Here is a 19429-nt window from a genome sequence, read left to right as displayed (position 1 = left end):
TTTCTTTCTAACACCATTTCCCTCCAACATCATGTAATGGCAACAATGGAAGTGGAGGAAGCCTCCCAATCTCACAAGCAATGTGAAGCTCTTCACGGATTCCGAGAAGCCAACCACCATGTTAGAGATCTTCCTCTTTTCACGCACTCACATGTTCATTTTTAAGCTTATGCACTTGGAGTTTAAGATCCCTATCATTTTTTAGGCGTATGAACTAAAATGAGCTGAAAAACAAATGGATGGGGAAGATTTAGCAGAAACAATCTTTGACCCAATGAATGTTTTTAACCGTAGGCATTCAATCCCTACTCTTTTTTGTTGGTTTGGCCCACTTAACCTTTGAAATGGCCTCGTTTTTGGTCCATGTCTTAAAATGAGATGGAAAATTGAATGGAGAGGGTGGATTTGTCATGAACATCATGTCGGGCCTCACAAGCGGTCAGGCAACCCTCATCCTCTGGACTAACTGTTTAACCCGTCTAAACCTTTATTGAGGTTGATTGCCATGCTAACATAACCTCGGCTGGACAATGCTCGCCTTCTTGTTTGTGAGAAATCCACCCTGTTCATTTGTTTTGTTAGCTCACTTTGGTATGTAGGCCAAAAAATAAGGGAGATCCGGCTCTCCAAGTGAGCTGCACGATGACCCCAAGATGTTTCAATGGTGTGCTTTCAACCCCACTGTTTCCTCTCGTGTGGCCCAATTGAGTTTGATATCGGTCTCATTGTTGGGCCCATGAAATAAAATGAGTTGGAAAAACAGATGGAGGGGGTGGATTTAACACAACATTCCATGCCCCATGAATGTTTCAACTGTGAGCGTTCAATCCCCGCTGTTTCATATCGTTTGTGTGGCCCACTTGAGCTTTGGATTGTTGCAAAAATATAGATTTTAATAAAATATATTTCAATAATAAAATAATATATAATATATAAAAGTTGTTTTGAAAAAACACTTTTTTGTGGGTTTTTGGGAATAGTCCCATATGGAAAAGAGAAGAGAAAAATCTGTGGTTTATATGAAGGATGTAGAGTATTATAATATTTACCTACCTGATCTGTAGACTGTGGACCTTACTTATTCCAGTGCGTAGCACTGGAACACTCGCGCGCGCGCTCTCGCTCGCGCTCGGGCACAGGCTCGGGCTCGGTCTCGGACTCGGGCTTGGTCTCGGTCTCGGTCTCGGGCTCGGTGCGAGGGCGTGGGCATGTGAGGCAGTGTGGCTGTAGAGGCGCTAGTGGCGCACTTTGCACTTCGTACGTCTACATCGTGTGCGAATTGGAGCGAGACGTGTGCGAGTCACGGTGCGACTAAGTGGCTATAGCGGGTGGCTGGTTAGCAGAGAGACTAAAGGACTGGGAGAGAAATCTCTCAGTATAAATAGAGGGACTGAAAAGAGCTGTTGCAGCAGAAACTGTAATAGCTGAGCCATTAGTGCAGGGTCCAGCTGTAACTGCTGCATGGCTAGCCCAACAGCTAGAAAACGGCTAGTTGTTGTCTCACAACAGTCAGCATGCAGCAGCTTAATGGCTCATGCACAACAGTCAGAAAATGGCCATAAAACAGCTAGTTTTCCAACAGCCAGAAATGGCTTAATGGAATTTAAGTCTCTGAACCATAACCCCTTAGCCACCATAGCCTATAAAAGGAGGACCTGGATGGGTTTCCAAACCATCTCAACTCACTCCAGCAAACCCATATGAACTGAGACAGCCAGCCCCTCTCCACTCATATATTCTAGTGTTCCAGCAACGTAACAAGGCTTAAACCGTAGCTTGAAGAACAGACCAGCGGTGTGGTCTAGGACGGTTCAACTGAACCAGTGGCTGAAGATTTGAACTGACCTGTGAAGAAGTCGAAATCACTTTTTCTCTTCTTTTCTTCTTCTCTTGGGATTTTTCCTTTATACTGTAATACTGCCAGAAAGTGTATAATTGAGTTCCATTTGGTGGGCCTTCGTGTTTGCTGAACGCAGACCCACACTAGGCTCGTCGTATCCTAGAAGCTATTTGCCTGTAACCTATCAGCACACTCTATTCACTTGAGTAGGGGCAAATAATGCTTTAAGGACAGTGTTTCAGACGTGCTTCAGCCTGTCCTGATTTCTGATTAATTAGCAATTTTCGGTTTCCACATTATACAGAAATACATTAATCTGTATAATTTCCAACAATCTTAAAGCGTTATTTTTCTAATGGAAGCCGACACTACAAGAAATAGGATTTTTACCGACGAAACTTTTACCTACGATTTTTTTTTTCGTAGGTAAAAAAGACTTTTACCAACGAAAATGATTTTCGTTGGTAAAAGTTTACTTTTACCTACGAAATCCTAATTTCGTAGGGAAAAGTCTACTTTTACCGATGAAAATTGTAATTTCGTAGGTAAAAGAAAACTTTTAGCAACGTAACTTTTCATTGGTAATGGTTATTTTTATTTTTTGAAAAAAAAAAATATGAAAAATTTTCTTTTACCAACGAAAATCAATTTTCGTTAGGTAAAAGTGTTATTCCCGACGGACATAAACCGTCGGCAAAAATCTGGTATGATCTAATTACCGACTAAATATATCTTCGTTTGGTATGTGTTTTTCCCGACGGACATGACACGTCGGCACAAACCTGGTACATTGTTAGCACCGATGAAATAGTTTCATTGGCAAATGTGTTTTTACCGACGGACATCAATCGTCGGCAAAAATCCTATACAATTTTATAATCAATGCAAAGCACTAGTCGTCGGTTACATTGTTTTCCCGACGGACTTGAAGCGTCGGAAAAAATCTGGTAGGATGTAAATACTGACGGACAGGCATCGGTAAAAATATGTTTTCCGACGGATATCAACCGTCGGAATAAATCCCATAAATTCGTAGCCCAAAGCATGACCGTTATACCGACGAACTAAAACCGTCGGAAAAAGGTTCCTACCAATGCATTTTAATTTTTCCGACGAACTAAAACCGTCGGGGAAAGGTTCCCGCCAGGGACCAAATATTCCTGCCTTGCCCGAAAGTATGACAGTTTTTCTGACGAACTAAAACCGTCGGAAAAAGGTTCCTGCCAGGGATCAAAGATTCCCGCCTCGGCCGAAAGTATGACAGTTTTGCCGACGAACTAAAACCGTCGGGAAAAGGTTCCTACCATGGCATGATTGTTTTGCCGACGAACTTAAACCGTCGGGAAAAGGTTCCCGCCAATGACAGTTTTGCCGACGAACTAAAACCGTTGGAAAAAGGTTCCGCCAAAATATGTCAATTTTTTCCAACGAACTAAAACCGTCGGGAAAAGGTTCCCACGTCGGTAAAAATAAATATTAAAATTTTTTCCGACGGCAGATAACCGTCGCTAATGTTTTTACCGACAAACAGAAGCCATTGGTAATAATCCTTTGTTTTTATTATATATATAGAAATGCTCACACACTAGTTGGACATTGCATTTTCGTCCAACTAGTTGATGAATTCAAGGACCAATTAGTGCTATTTAATATTAAGAAAAGTTATTTTTAAGAGGAAAAGTAGACACCAGTGGTGGCCCCACTTTAGTGTTAAAGTGAAATCCACCCCAACCATCCGGTGAGTCACCCGGTGTTAGAACCATGGGTTAAAAAATCAGCATCATCTATGGTTCAAATGGACCACATGATTGAAAACAATGTACAAGTAAAACTCACTCTCCAAACTATTTTCATTGGTTTGGCCCACCTGAATCACGTATGCCCCTAATTTTTGGACATTAGGCATAGATTTTTAGTGTGTCATCTTAATGGTTGAAGTGGATTTATTAACATTAGTTGATATCCAAAATAGGCAATGGATTTCAAGAGAAAATGGGATGAATTAGGAAGCTGCACACATGTAATATATTTATGCATGCAGTAAATGTAAATGAAATCTAGTCCATTAATTAGGTAGGAGTTCTTTTAAACATGTGAAGGACATAAATTATTATTTTTAATGATTAATGGTATGATATCTATTTACAAAAAAAATGGAGCTATTAGAAATTCATTTTAGCCGTATACATTTAACTTGTATTTGTGGCTTCATTGATGATGATCGTTTATTAAATTTTAATAGATAAAATATAATTAATGGGCCTTATTTAATGGACAGGCCGGATCTTTGACATATAATTTCTATCATACTTATGTAAAACTTGATATTACGGATCTCACATGTGGTATATTACTTGGGATAGAAAGTAATTTTTTGCTATTAAATGCACAGCTAGTTGGACCAATTTGATTTGTCCAACTAGTTGTGTGTGAGCATTACTCATATATATAGTTTTTATATCATATGAGTGGAAATTTTTATGTTTTTTATAATTAAAAAGTAATATTTAAATGATTTGTAATATCATATGAAAAAGAATATTGAGAAGTTTAAAATTTTAACAATGTTTGAGAAAAATTTTGAAAATAAAATGATGCTTTTGAAGAAAAGAAAATTGGCATTTTGAAATTATTGAGAAAATATTTTGAAAATTTGAAAATAAAAATTCAGAATTTGTATTAAATTTTTTTTTTTGAAATAATTTATAAAAAAAATGTTTTTTTGTTAAAATGTTTTCAAAAATATACATTTTATAAAAGAATGTTATTTTTAAATGGAAATTAAAATTTATGTATGAAAAAAAAATTACTAAATTATTAGGCACATCCACTAATTGTACCTTCAACCATTTTTGGAAAATCTAATCAGTCTAGATTGAAGAGTAAATAACTTTAAATGTTTAAATCAAATTTCATTAAAATTGTTGATCAATCTTGTATGCTCAATATCTTTTTCATATGTAACCTGATGGGGACGAATAACTAATGAAATTGAGTATTGATCAGAAAAATAGAGTGAATAGACCAGACAGGTAAAATGGGGCAAATATTTTGGTCAAAATTGTGACCAACTTTATTGACCTCATGAGAACCTAAGTATTGATGTAAGTTTTGTGGGCCCCATCATAATGTGTGTTGAACATCAACACCATGAATTTAATGTGTCCCCTTCAGGTTATGAGATATGTAAAAAATCATCCGTATACGAAACTTAGGTGGGCTATGCCATCTAAAACCATGTGAAGACATCCTAAAAAATATAAAAGAACTTGGTGGGGCCCATGTGAGTTTTGGATGCGGCTGAAACTTGGTCTGACCCCTCATCCAAGTGGGACACACATAATGAGTGGGTTGGATATCTGAATCACATTTAGGTTAACCCAATATATGATTATGAAAGGAAACCCCTCTCCACTCTATTTAGGTGATTTACTAATTACCCTGAGTTAACTTTGTGGGGTCTACCATTAATTATTTATTTTATCCACTTTGTTCATCCATGTTAACAGATGATTTAGGATCTAAAGAACAAAAAGGAATCATATCCAAAGCTCAAGTGGACCACACCACAAGATATAGTGTGATTGAACCTCTACTATTGAAAAAATTCTTGGAGGCCATAGAAGTTTTGGATTAAGCCGATGTTTGTGTTTTCCCTTCATTCATATCTTTTTGATATTATGAACAGGTTGGATGACAAATAAACATTATTGTGGGCCCAAGGAAGGTATTAATGGTGGAAATCATTATTTCACATTGTTTCGTGTGGCATGGTCTACTTGAGTTTTGGATTTACCGAAAATTTGGGATCAACCCACACCGTTCATCCATTTTTCGAGATCATTTTAGAGAATTATCCAAAAAATAAATCATATCCAAAGATTAAATGGACCGCACTACAAAGAAGGGGAACATATTGGCTACTTCTCCTGACACTAGCCAATGGCTAGTGGTTGGTGCTATGTGGGCCCCACCATGATGTATGTGTTTAATCCACACCTTCCATCCATTTGTAGAGATCATTTTAGGGCAATATCCAAAGAACGAGTTAAATCTAAAGCTCTAGTGGACCCCAGCACACAGAAAACAGTGGGACAGTGACGCCCACCATTAAAAACTTCTAAAGGCAGTAAAAGTTTTATATGAAGATGATATTTGTGTTTTCTCATATTTCATGTATTTTTATACTTTTGAACAGGTTGGATTTCAAATAAACATTATGGTGGGACTTAAGATAGTTTCAACAGTGGAAATTACTATCCCCGCCGTTTTCTATGGTGGGGTCCACTACAGATTTTTATCTGCCTCATTCTTTAGATCATGACTTAAAATGATATCTCAAAATGGATGGACGGTGTGGATATAACAAATATATCATAGTGGGGCCCACAAAACTTGGTGACGTCACTGACGTAGGGCGTCCAAGAGACGCCCACTGTCACAGCGACGGAAACGGATTGGCTACTCCCCCTGCCACCAGCAATTGGCTGGTTGTCGGTGGTCTGTGGGCCCCACCATGATTTATGTATTTCATCCATTCTGTCCATCTATTTTTATAGATCATTTTATGGCATGAAAGAAAAAATGAGGTATATCTCAATCTCAAGCGGACCACGTTACAGGAAACAGTGTTGAATGAACGTTGAACATTAAAAATGTTTTGGGGGCCATAAAAGTTTTGGATCAGGCCGATTTTTATTGTTTCCCTTCATCTGGGTCTGTACGACCTAATCAACATATTGGATGTCAAATAAACAGTACACTGGGCCTTAGGAGGATTTTAATGATAGATATCCAATCATTGTTTTTTTTCCTATGGTGTGGTCCACCTAAGATTTTTATCTCTATAATTTTTTGTATAAAGCCCTAAAATGATCTGTAAAAATGGATGAACGGAATGGATGAAACACATACATCATGGTGGGTCCCACAGAGTACCGACCACCAGCAACAGGGCCGGTGCCAGCGGGAGTAACCAATCCGCCTCGGGCGGATTTCCAGCGGAAGCCTTTCGCATGGCTTCCGGCGCAAGGATTCTAGGTGGGGCCCGTTGCGATGTTTGTGAGAAATCAAAGCCGTCCATCTGTTTTCTGACCTCATTTTAAGCTATTCTACCAAAAATGACTAGGATCCAAAACTCAAGTGGGCCATGGGAGATGAAACAGTGTGGAATGGAATGCCTACCGTTGCAACCTTCCTAGGCTCTACCTTGCTGTATATATGCCATATACAGCATCTAAATCGTTTATAAGGTCATTTTCACTCAGATAAAGTGAAAAAACCAAAAAAATTATATCGTCAAAAACTTTTATAGACATATAAATATTTCAACGGTGGTCACTAAATATCCACTGTTTCCTCTCGTGTGGCCCAATTGAGTTTTTGATCCTCCTAGATTTTGGTCCCACGTCATAAAATGAGCTTAAAAAACGGATAGAGGGGTTAGATTTCACACAAACAACTAAGTAGGACCCACACAGAATTTTGTGCAAAATTGGAAATCCGCATCCGTTCGTCTTCGTAGCGACTCCTCGCTTATCTCTCTCTCTCTCTCTCTCTCTCTCTCTCTCTCTCTCTCTCTCTCGGTCCTTTCTCACGCATCCTCTTTCTCTGTCTCTCTCGGCCCTCTCTCTCTCACGCATCCTCTCCCCTTCAATGATAACAATCCAGGCTAGAGTTATTACAGGAATTCAAGTCCATGGGAGTGAAGATTTTTCAGGTACATATATTTTCACTTGAGTTTCAACTTAGAAAAATGAAAGAGGAATTACAATTTTCAGTTGGCTTGGTAGGCCCACCTCCTCATGATCTGACCTGATCGTATGGTGAGTGAGCGTTGAAATTGAATAGGGCGTGAGACATACATCATCTTTAAATTCACTTCAGCCCCTTTCTTCTTTCTTTTTTTTTGTCACATGCCCTAAAAGATATGAGAAAAAAATGGATGGACTGTATCAATCTATTTTTTCTGTGGTGTGGTCCACTTGGGCTTTGGATGTAACTCCTTTTTGGGATCATGCTTTAAAATTATCTTAAAAAATTGTTGGACGGTGTGAATCAAACACAAAAATCATGGTGGGCATGAAGAAGTTCTACACATTAAAAGTTGTGTTGTGCAGTAAGCAATTTATCTCAGAGAGAAATCTGGTCTATCTTGTGAACTGGACTCATCAAATGGCATCATGCAATGATAAGTGCCGGCACCGAAATTTCCATCATATGCAATCCTCACGTCCTCTTTAGATCCAAATAAATCAGACCAATCTAAAGCGTTGGTGGGGCCACAACATGTAAAATCATACCCAAAACCTGTAAAACCAAGTGGTATTGCCAACCTCAGTTTTGAAATGGCCTGATTTTTGGAGTACTCATTCATCCGGATGGGATAAATCTTATTCATGGGTTGAATGGCATATGTAAAACACGGTGGAGCCCAAACACAATCTGAAATGTTTTAATGGTGGGTGTCAATGTCCCAGCCTTATCCTGTGGAGTGACACACACATGTTTTGGGTCGGCCTGATTTTTATTAAACGGTGTTAAATTGAAGAGATGCACCTTATGTACGGAGTGGATTTGGACCCTACATCACGGCGGGGCCCACACACAACATCATAGAATAAGCCGAGAATCTAAAGGTACTGTACAACCTCTTGTCTATTTTATTGGAAAACATCATTTTCCCGCACAAGCAATCGTTGTTGTCTGTACCATGTGATAGACCACGAGATTGCAACATGTCTTTAAAACCGATGTATGGTATCCAAAGGACGTGTCCACCACATATATTACATTATTTCCCTTTACAACTAGCAATCACTAAATAAGAGTCATGATCCACTACAACTTCTCTATAACATGTCCCGCGACAAGGGCGCCTCGGACATGTCCCTAATTTTCTTCATTAATGAAGAAGGGAGTAGGAAATCATCTTTAATAGAATCCTTGCACAATCATAACTATTTAATAAATCATATAAACATTAATAAAAATTCTACCTGAAAGTTGGTCATGGCTCTCACATGGAATAGATGATGCTAATCGGCTGATTGGCGGCCATGGGACGGGGCTCTGGGCTTGTGCTAGCCGAATACATATTAGGCTGGGGCTGATGCTTATATGTTCTGGCTTGTCAAGGGTTGGGCTTAGTTCTAGGTGTTGCTTTATGGTTTGGGCTTGATCAGGCCCATGCTGGAGCCCGGCCTAGCCTGTTTTCAAGAGAGACATTATTGGGCTAAAAAATAGGTCCGAGTTTCGCGCATCCCGGCACATGCGGTGGTACAAGTGCGATGAGCTGTTGTAGCTGAGGAATGCAGTAAAAAACCCTAGAACAATCAAAAGCCCCTGTAAACATATATTCACTTCCCATTCATTAGCCCTAGCACATGTGTCCGAAGAAGAGAGACTCTCTATCTCTCCGTCCCTCTCTGGTTCCATTCTAGGGTTTGTGGAAAACCCTTAAAGGTAAATCTCGTTCTTCTATTATATTTTGAACTCTTTGCAGCTTTAATTGCTACTATGTAAAGATGCATATGGAATCTAGTGTTTTCTGTCCCCTTCCTCTAATCTTACATTTTAGATTCGGAATGTCTTTGTTTCTTTCATCCCTCTCTCTTTCTTCCCTTTCTAAAATGCACTATTGGATTTGTGATTATGTTAGTCTACATAAGTAAATATTTCTCATTATTGATGAAGTTGGTTTCTTTTATGCAATCAGTAACAAAAGGTTGTTGCTATTTTTTCTTTTTTCTTTTTAACATTGAGAAGAAATCCACAAGATGCTGTCCGATGTAACAATTTCCATTTTATAAGGGACATCTATTAGAAAATATGGGTGGTCCGTAGTGCGACACAACACAACACATTGGGGTTGTTACCATCCTCCATCTTTTTCTGAAGACTGAGTTTATCTTCTGTATAAGTTAGAACTTAGATATTCTATTATGTATTTTCAACGTGAATACATCATTGCTATTCTCTTCCTCAAGAGGAAATGGAAATGCTGATCGAGCAGGTATGGTACAAATGCAACCCAGGAACATATGTTGCTGTGACACACGTGCAATATCTGGGCGGCTGACCTTGTGCCCGAGGGCACCATGTTGACTGGGCGGACCACACTTTAAGTTGAATGTGGACTGTCGGTCAGCCTTTTCAAAACTGTATATTCTTTCTGTATGCATGTGGGCAGCCTGCTGTGCTGAGCTGAGCTGCATGATTTTGGTGTAAAGGTAGATATCCAGGGTGACCTATAAAATGGAAGAGCCAGATCTGGCTTGCGGTATGCATTGCAGTGATATGATTGGTACCCTACTTGCTCGAGTATAGCTCTAGGAGGTTTTATTCATCAGCTATGTACAGCTCTTAAGTAGACCTCTGCGTATTTTTATGTACTGTTTTACCTTTTAAATGTGACTTTAATAAATCAATTATCTGATACAGAAGTAAGTTAGAATGGCTGGACAAAGAAATAACTATGGTAAACGATCCCACTCTCAATCTGACTATTCCGACAATGGTGGAAGTAAGAGAAGGAATCCTGGCGAGGAGCGAGAACAATATGCTCCGGGGCCAGATGATACTGTCTACCGTTACTTGTGTCCTGGGCGGAAGATAGGAAGCATCATCGGGAGGGGTGGCGAGATTGTTAAGCAATTGAGGCAGGAGAGCCAATCCAAGATCAGGATTGGCGAGTCTGTGCCGGGCTGTGAGGAGCGCGTTGTAACTATCTTTAGTTCAAGCCAGGAAACTAATGCATTTGAAGATAGTGGTGACTTTGTTTGCCCGGCCCAGGATGCTCTCTTCAGGATACATGAGAGGCTTGTTGCTGATGAGGCGGCGGGTGAAGAAGATGTCGACATGGGCACTCGTCAAATTACAGGACTGCCTTAGACCTGTTGGGGACAATGCCAGGTTGTTTACATCGGAGGTCGGTGTCTTATGTCGATCTCTGATCCCTACCACCACCCCCCGTTGGGTAGACGTGACAGATGATGTGCGGCAGCACATCCCTCAGCTCCTTACGGTAAAATTTAGTAAATTAAATTTTATTTTGTAAAATTTCATTTATGGTTAAGTTATTTTCTTAATAAGTTTATTACCTTAATCCATTATTTACAAAATTACAGGATAAATTTGTCTTGGATTTGAGTGTTCCGTACATTTCCCATGCCGTCGATGACATGATCAAGGAGCGGTTTAAGGAGTATCGCAGTGATTTACACCAGCGGTACAAGCGGTGCAGGAGCCTCGAGGAGGCCGTATTGACCGCACTGCCGCACGTGACCATTGACGATTGACGGATACTCTATGAGAGATTTTCGTCTGAGTCTTTTCAGGTAATATTTACATATTTACGATATCTTAAGGTAACAATTAAATTCATATTAATAATAATATATTATGAATAATGTATTCAGAAGAGGAGCAAAATAAATTCTGCGAACAGAGGAAAGTTGGAAGTGAACCACATAGCTGGTTCAAAGTCATTTGTACAACTTCGTCGCGATATGGTAAGAAGTTACTGGTTATTATTAAGTTGATATATTTTTCCATGCATTTATATTAGCTCTATTGTCATTTTGATTGTGCAGCGAGATTCTGTCACTGGACAGGAGCCCGGACCAGTAGACTTCTACAGAGAGACTCATTGTCGGCAGGCAACGGGATCTTGGGTACATCCTACAGCTAGCGAGAATTGGATAAAAATTGTTACATTGTAAAATTTAATTGCATTGAATTATAATAATGTTATTTATTATGAAAATTCATGTTTTCATCACAGGCGGCGATGGACGCTATACGCAGTCAGCCCACTCCCGATGGTACTCAGCGGAGTGAGCCAGAGATCTTGAGCGAGGTGCTTGGCACACGTTCTGGATATGTGCGTGGGCTTGGCCATGGTGCCAAGCTCATGGCACCCGCTAGAGTTGCATCCAGCCGATCCGTCGCTGGCGAGAGCGCCATACGCCGAGCTGATATCGCAGAGAAAGAGGTTCAACATCTACGGGGCGCCGTCGACGAGATCAAAGACCAACTGGCAAGGCAGAGGGAGGAGCATGAGAGGCAAAAGGAGGAGCAGGAGAGGCAGAGGGAGGAGCAAGAGAGGAGGATGAAGGATATGCGGGTGGAGCATGAGCGACGGATGCAGGAGATATTACAGGTTCTCGCTGCACGCTTACCCATCGATGCCCCACCACCTCCGCCTTCATCTTTGTGATTTGTCATATTTTATTTATGATTTATTTTATATAAGAATGTTAAACTTATATGTATTTGTGCGTGGATGAATGTAATGTAGATAAGACTATTTGTGTATGTATGGATGTGATTTGTGTTTGGATGGATGTAGTTTATGTTTGTTTGGAAAAATGGAAATATGAATATAATGAAATATATTGTAACAGGTGTATAACAAGAATTTTTACAAAAAAAAAAAAGAAAAAAAAAAGAGACTTTTACCTACGAAAATTTCCGTAGGTAAAAGTTTCATCGACATTTTTACCTACGAATTTTTTCGCAGGTAAACGGTTCATTCACATTTTATTACCTACGAATCATTTCGTAGGTAAACGTTTCATCAATAGTTTTACCTATGTCAAATTTCATAGGTAAAAAGTCTTAGCACAGTTTGTACCTACGAAACCTTTCGTAGGTAAAAGTCTTAACACCGTTTGTACCAACGCAAAATTTTGTAGGTAAAAGTATTAACACAGTTATTAGCTACGAAAACGTTCGTAGGTAAAAGTTTTTATACAGTTTGTACCTACGAAACATGTCATAGGTAAAAGCTTTAACAAAGTTTGTAGCTACGAAAACGTTCGTAGGTAAAAGTCTGAAAACCGTTTGTACCTACGAATAAATTCGTAGGTAAAAGTTTCAACTAAGTTTATAGCTACAGAAACATTCGTAGGTAAAGGTCTTAATATAGTTTGTACCTACGAAACATGTCGTAGCTAAAAGTTTTAATAAAGTTTGTAGCTACGAAAATGCTTGTAGGTAAAAGTCCTAACACCGTTTGTACCTATGAAAAAATTCGTAGGTGAAAATTTTAACAAAGTTTTTAGCTACGAAAATGTGCGTAGGTAAAAGTTTTAACAAAGTTTTTAGCTACGAAATGTTCGTAGGGAAAAGTTTTAACACTTCGTAGCTAAAGTCTTAACAAAGTTTTTAATTTCGTTGGTAAAAGTCTTCCCATTGCCAACGATGACATTTTTGGTCGGTAAAAGTCTTTAGCCACGGCTTTTTACCAACGAATTTACCTACGAAATATTTCGTAGGTAAAATTCTTTGCCTACGAAATAATATCATTTACCTACGAAATTTTTCGTAGGTAAAAGTGAAATTTCTTGTAGTGCGATAGTGTTTCATCCATCAAGTTGATAAATCAGAACTTGATACGTCTTGATCGGTTCAATGGAACCAATTTTACAAGATGGCAAGACAAGTTGAAATTTCTCTTGACGGCGCTGAAGATCTATTACATATTAGATCCAAATTTACAAGCACTACCTGAAGCATCTGACAAAAACACGCCTGAACAAGTAGCTGCCCATACCAAAAGAGCCGAAGACGAACTCTTATGTCAAAGATACATTCTGAACGCTCTCTCTGATCGCCTGTATGATCTGTACCAACAGACGTCATCAGCGAAGGAGATCTGGGCCGCTCTGAAATTCAAATACAAGGCTGAAGAAGAAGGTACCAATAAGTTTCTCATCGCCAGGTATTTTGACTTCAGCATGGTAGATAATAAACCGCTATTGCCCCAAATCTAAGAACTGCAGCTAATAGTAAACAAAATCAAAGCGATAAAAATCAATCTTCCTGAATCATTTCAAGCCAGGGCTATAATCGCCAAATTGCCACCGATGTGGAAAGACTATAGAAAGAAGTTGCTGCATAAAATCGAGGACTACACACTGAAACAAATCTAGAAACACCTCAGGATTGAGGAAGAATCCCATAACCGCGATAGAAAAAATGATAACGGGAATACCTCATCCCAGGTACATGCTGTAGAAAACACTAATAACAAACATCCCGAGAAGGACGATTCCCTGAAACCTAATAAAGGGAAATTTAAGAAGAACACCCAAAAGAAGAACGGAAAGTTCAAGGGCTCATGCCATGTCTGTGGAAAAATGGGGCACTATGCTCGAGTATACCGCTATCGCAAATCTAAAAAAGAGGCAAGTGCAGTAGAAGAAGGCAATATTATGGCTATGATCACTGAGGTGAATACCATCCAAGGCAAAGTTCCAGGTTGGTGGTATGATACTGCCGCTACTGTACATATGTGCTTGAGAAATCAGCCTTCAAAACCTATGAGGAATTGACCGATGGTCAAGAAGTCCAAATGGGTAATGAAGTCCAATCGAAGGTCGTCGGCAAAGGAACTATCGAACTGATATTCACCTCTGGAAAGAAAGTGATTCTAACTAATGTACTGCACGTCCCAGACATGAGGTGAAACTTAGTTTCTGGGAATCTTCTGGAAAAATCAGGCATACGGGTGGTGTACGAGTCAGGTAAACTGATTCTGTCTAAAAATGAGAATTTTGTCGGAAAGGGATATACTTGTAACGGAATAGTTAAGTTTTCTCTGAATGAAAGTAGCACTTCTGCGTATATGGTTGAATCCACTGGACTATGGCAAGATAGACTAGCCCATATAGGGTATAGTACCTTGAAGTTCATGGCTAAGAATGGTTTAATCTCATACACAGATAATGAAACCAAAAAGTGTGAAGTGTGCATAAGATCCAAAATGACAAAGAAACCGTTTTCAACTGTTGAAAGATCGTCTCAAGTATTGGATCTTGTGCACAGTGATATCTGTGAGTTAAGCTGCATTCTTACTCGTGGAGGTAAACGGTACTTCATAACCTTTATAGATGATTGCTCTAGGTATGTGTATGTATACCTATTAAAGAGTAAAGATGAAGTATTAAACATGTTTAAAATATATAAAGCAGAAGTAGAGAATCAACTGAATAAGAAAATAAAAATTCTCCGTAGCGATAGAGGAGGAGAATACTTCTCTAATGAATTCGATTACTTCTGTGAAGAACATGGACTGAGACATCAATGTACAGCGCCATACACACCTCAACAAAACGAAATAGCTGAAAGGAAGAATAGAACGTTAGTAGAAATGGTCAACTCAATGCTGATAAGAGTAAAGTTGTCACTAAGTCTATGGGGAGAGGCACTGCTTGCAGCATGCCATATAATAAACAGAATTCCATATAAAAAATACAAAATATCTCCATATGAAACATGGAGAGGTAAAAAACCTAACCTAGGATATCTAAAAGTATGGGGGTGTCTTGCATATTGCAGAACCCCTGATTCAAAAAGAACTAAGTTAAGACCAAGAGCTATTAAGTACGCCTTTGTAGGGTATGCACAAAATAGTAAAGCTTATAGACTTTTAAACATAGAGTCTAATACAATAATAGAATCAAGAGATATTGAGTTCTTTGAGAACTCACTATTGTTGAGGGTCAAATATTGCATATTAGACCCCATTGATTGCATGGATTTACGATTATGTTATTGCTTAACGGCCTGAATTAATCGTGTTTGTAATGCAGGGTGTGTTTAAGAGCCTGGATTGAAAAATGGTGCTAAATGTATGGATTGACGTCTGAACTCACCAAGGGCAAGGGACGGACTCCAGGGGACCAAGATCAACGGAATTACACGCCAGGGGTCCGAGAAAATTGAGAAACTGAAGCTCAAGCGGCCTGAAAGTCATCCAGAATGCAAGATCACAGGGTTCTCGCCATCCGATTGGGTCGAAACTTCATACATGGCCTGAGGACCATAAATTAACAGTACACGTCGAATTTCATCTGTTCAGTACTTATGGAAGTGTCCCAACGGACAGATCAGCCCTAAAATCTTGAGTTGGGGCCCACCTGATGTATGGATATGCTCCATGTTTGGTCCCAACCGTTTAAATATTGTGAAAATAATAGATGGACGAAAAGGATTTCTCATAAACATCACGATGGACCCTACCTGGAGGGTGTGCGTGTGCATGGCACACTTACACATGCCGTGCACCGAATATCCGAAACGGGTCAGCGCACGCTGACCCGTCTTCCTCTCTCCTCTGCGAAAGAACGGACAGCATCTTTACGCTGTCCGTCCGTTTCTTACTAGTGGGCCCCACGCATCATATGGTTCGATGATCCGAACCGTTCACCTGTCTCATGATACGGCCAAGACCAACTCCTAGGTGTCCGTCTAGTCCCATGCATGAACATATGCGTAGATCTCTGTTTAAACGCAGGATGGACAGCTGGGCTACAATCTCATGTGACACCACAATTTGGATCGAAAACCGAGCAATTCCAGACGATTTTTTGTCCTGAAACCAATGGATGGAGTGGATTTTCCACTTGACTTCAAGAAATAGGACAACATGATCCATGGAGTCGAATGGCGGTGACTCTGTTTCGCAACAGGGAGTTGCGGAGGAACGTTGTGGGCCATCCTCTAATCGGATTAGTCCGATCTGGACCGTCCAGTGGACTCCAAAGGGCCCTATAACCATCACCTAGGTGGAGAAATTGCAGGATACAAGTTGAGATCAGTTTCGATCGTGTAAACATCGGACGAACGGCGGCGAGGTAGATCAGGTGGGCAGCATCAAGAGACGGCCAAAACCATCCATTTTCAGTTATTTTTTCGACATGCATTCAATAGACGGAGTGGATTTATCAAAACACAAGCGATGGGGGCCCCACCATCAGAACAGCGTAAGGGCGTTACGCACGCTGTTTCGCGTCCGAGATATCTGAAATTTTTGAATGGCTGTGGGCCATCATCCGTGATCGAATGAATGATCTGAACCATTCATGTGGAGCCCAGGCCAGTCTTGACCCCTACCATGGACGCAACATCAGAGTTTGGGACGATCTTTGGCCCCAAAACTCAGTCCAAACGCAAGACGTTTTGCGCTTTCGCTGCACATACGAACGCTGCTGCGTAAGCAACTGTCCATCTCCCACCACGCAGCAACCGAGACTTGGGCATGAAGTCTCCAGGTTCCCAACCAACAGGAAGAGACCATATAAGCCGGGGAGAGAGGAGGAACCAGGAGGAAAAAAGTCGGAAGTGGGACATGAAGCCGTTAACAGTTCTTTTTCTTTTCCTTGAACTGACTTTATGCATTGGGAGGTGAGTAAAATCATGGACATGATTAGCTAAACCTCTTAGCTAGGGCTAAGAGGTGAAGCCTGTAGCGAGATGGGAGATACTATTTCATGCTTTTAATTTAAATTCAGGAACTGAATTTGATTTGTGTTGATTATTAAAGGAATGTTTTTCTTAGTCTTTAATGGTTTGTTGTGACTGAAATTACAATGGGTCTGCAATGGCTTTAAATATTTCTTTTTCCATTTTTGATGTTTATGACGTCAGGAAGCCCTATTGTTCACCATCGTATCCTGGGCATGGTTGGATGATGGTACCCTTCCTAACTTTCATGCACTGTTGATTGGTTGGTAATTAGTTTAATTATGTTATTTACTTTGTCTCCTGGGCATGGTTAGATGATGGATCCATTCTAATTCATATACCTTTCATCTCTTGAAAACCAGATCAAGTAAGTTCAGTTTAAATTCCATAATTCGTGATGCAGGCATAAGATCTCCCTGATCTCTACAAGTGGATCCTCTGAATCCCTAATTTCCTTCCTCTGAATTCCTTAAAGTTGTAGATTTATCTCTCACCATTATTCATCACTTTATATCGGATTTAGACTTTATCTCATTCTAGTTCTAGTTCTAGTTAGCTTCAGATTACGTACAGGTTTCAGTCCCTTGGGATTCGACCTCGGTCTCACCGAGTTTATTACTACATCACAACCCTATACTTAGGGAGTGAACAAGTTTTTGGCGCCGTTGCCGGGGACTGACGGTTGCGATTCTCTGAAATTAATTAGGTTTAGAATTAGTTTAATATTAGAATTTGACTAACTTTAGTTTTAGGTTTTTAATTGATTTCTAGAACTAACTTGTTTCCATGCTTTGTAGGATCCTGACATAAGTTCCTAAATTGGTAATTCCTTCCTAATTTCTCTACTTTTTCTACTTTTAAAATTAGGGTTTAAATTTTAGAAATCTTCTAATTCTAGTATTTTTCTATTTGTAGGAAATAGTTTATTTTTAGAAATTTTCCTCTTTTGTTTTTAGAAACTAGGTTAGTTATTTCCCTTTTTAGAAATTAACTTTCTATTTTTATTTTTAGTAACTTTCTAATTTTAACTCTTTTAGAATCTAACTTTGTTTCCTAATTTATTTTTAGAAATTTTCTACTTGTAGAATTTTTGTTTAGAAACTAACCTTCCTATTTTATAGGCCTTTAAGATAGAAATTTCTAATTCGGTAAGCTTCTTCTCTACTTTCTATTTTTCAGTTCTCTTTTAGTAATTTACTTTCTAGTTTAGGACTTTCCTAATTTATTTTAGAAATTTCCACTTTCTTTTAGGAATTCCTTCTTTTAGAAATCAGTTTACTGCTATCTTTCTTTTAAAGGATTGTTCTTCTCTTTTTAGAATCTAACTTATTTTGTTTTGCAGGTTTTTAACTTAGGGACTCTAATTTGGTAATTTCTTTCCAACTCTCTCTTTCTTTCTAGATTTTCTTTCCCTTTCTTAGGATTAAGTTTTAAATTTAATTGAGGGCTGTGAGTGTTTCATGCCCAAGTGAGCCCGTGACAACACTCGACGTCTCTTGACTGAAGGAGGATTGGTTGAGGGGTTGACTATCCATCGCAGGACTAGACACCACTCGAAATCCTCTGAGTTAATTGAAGTTATGGCTGAAGACCAACCTCCTCTACTTCCACCCAGGGTGGAGGATACCCAAGATGAGAATGAGGTGCATCAGGCACCCCCGCCTCGTACTTTACGAGATTATCTACAACCGGCGGGAGTGAGTACGCCCTCATGCATGATTTTTTTTGAAAACACAGGACAAATGGACATCAAGCCAGGAGTTATCCAACTCCTTCCCAAATTCCATGGACTTGAATCAGAAAGTCCATATTTACATTTGAAAGAGTTCGATGAGATTATAGCTACATTATATTTTCCTAATGTATCTGAGGATACAATCAGGCTGAAACTCTTTCCTTTTTCCTTAAAAGAGAAAGCTAAGACGTGGTTACATTCACTGCGTCCTAGATCCATTGGCACATGGAACAACATGCAGAGGGAATTCATAAAGAAATTCTTCTCACATCATAAAACGATTACCTTCAGAAAAGCAATCATGAACTTTGCCCAAAAGGAAGATGAAACATTCTTCCAATGTTGGGAAAGGTTCAAAGATTTGGTCAGTTCATGCCCACAACACGGATTTGAAACGTGGCGCATTACAAATTTTTTCTATGATGGACTGACATCTTCCATGCTCCAAATGGTCGAGACAATGTGTAATGGAGAATTCATTAATAAAAATGTTGACGAGGTATGGGATTACCTCGATAGTCTTGCTGAAAAAACACAATCATGGAACTATTACCCAAAGTCGAACACCACGTCTAGGCCGACTCAATTAAAGAAAAAAGGTG

At 39.4% G+C, this 19429-nt stretch overlaps 1 non-coding gene across 1 annotated transcript; it reads right to left on the bottom strand.

Moving 5' to 3' along the window:
• Positions 1-19110: 19110 nt before the first annotated feature.
• LOC131222568 (small nucleolar RNA R71) lies at positions 19111-19217 on the bottom strand. Its single transcript, XR_009160109.1, has one exon. It is a non-coding gene; the product is annotated as a small nucleolar RNA R71 (small nucleolar RNA).
• Between the last annotated feature and the right edge of the window lie 212 nt (positions 19218-19429).

Source organism: Magnolia sinica, chromosome 1 (genome assembly GCF_029962835.1).
Source record: "Magnolia sinica isolate HGM2019 chromosome 1, MsV1, whole genome shotgun sequence".
NCBI lineage: Eukaryota > Viridiplantae > Streptophyta > Magnoliopsida > Magnoliales > Magnoliaceae > Magnolia > Magnolia sinica.
Note: the sequence above shows the minus strand (reverse complement) of the source record. Positions and strands in the feature narration are given on the sequence as shown.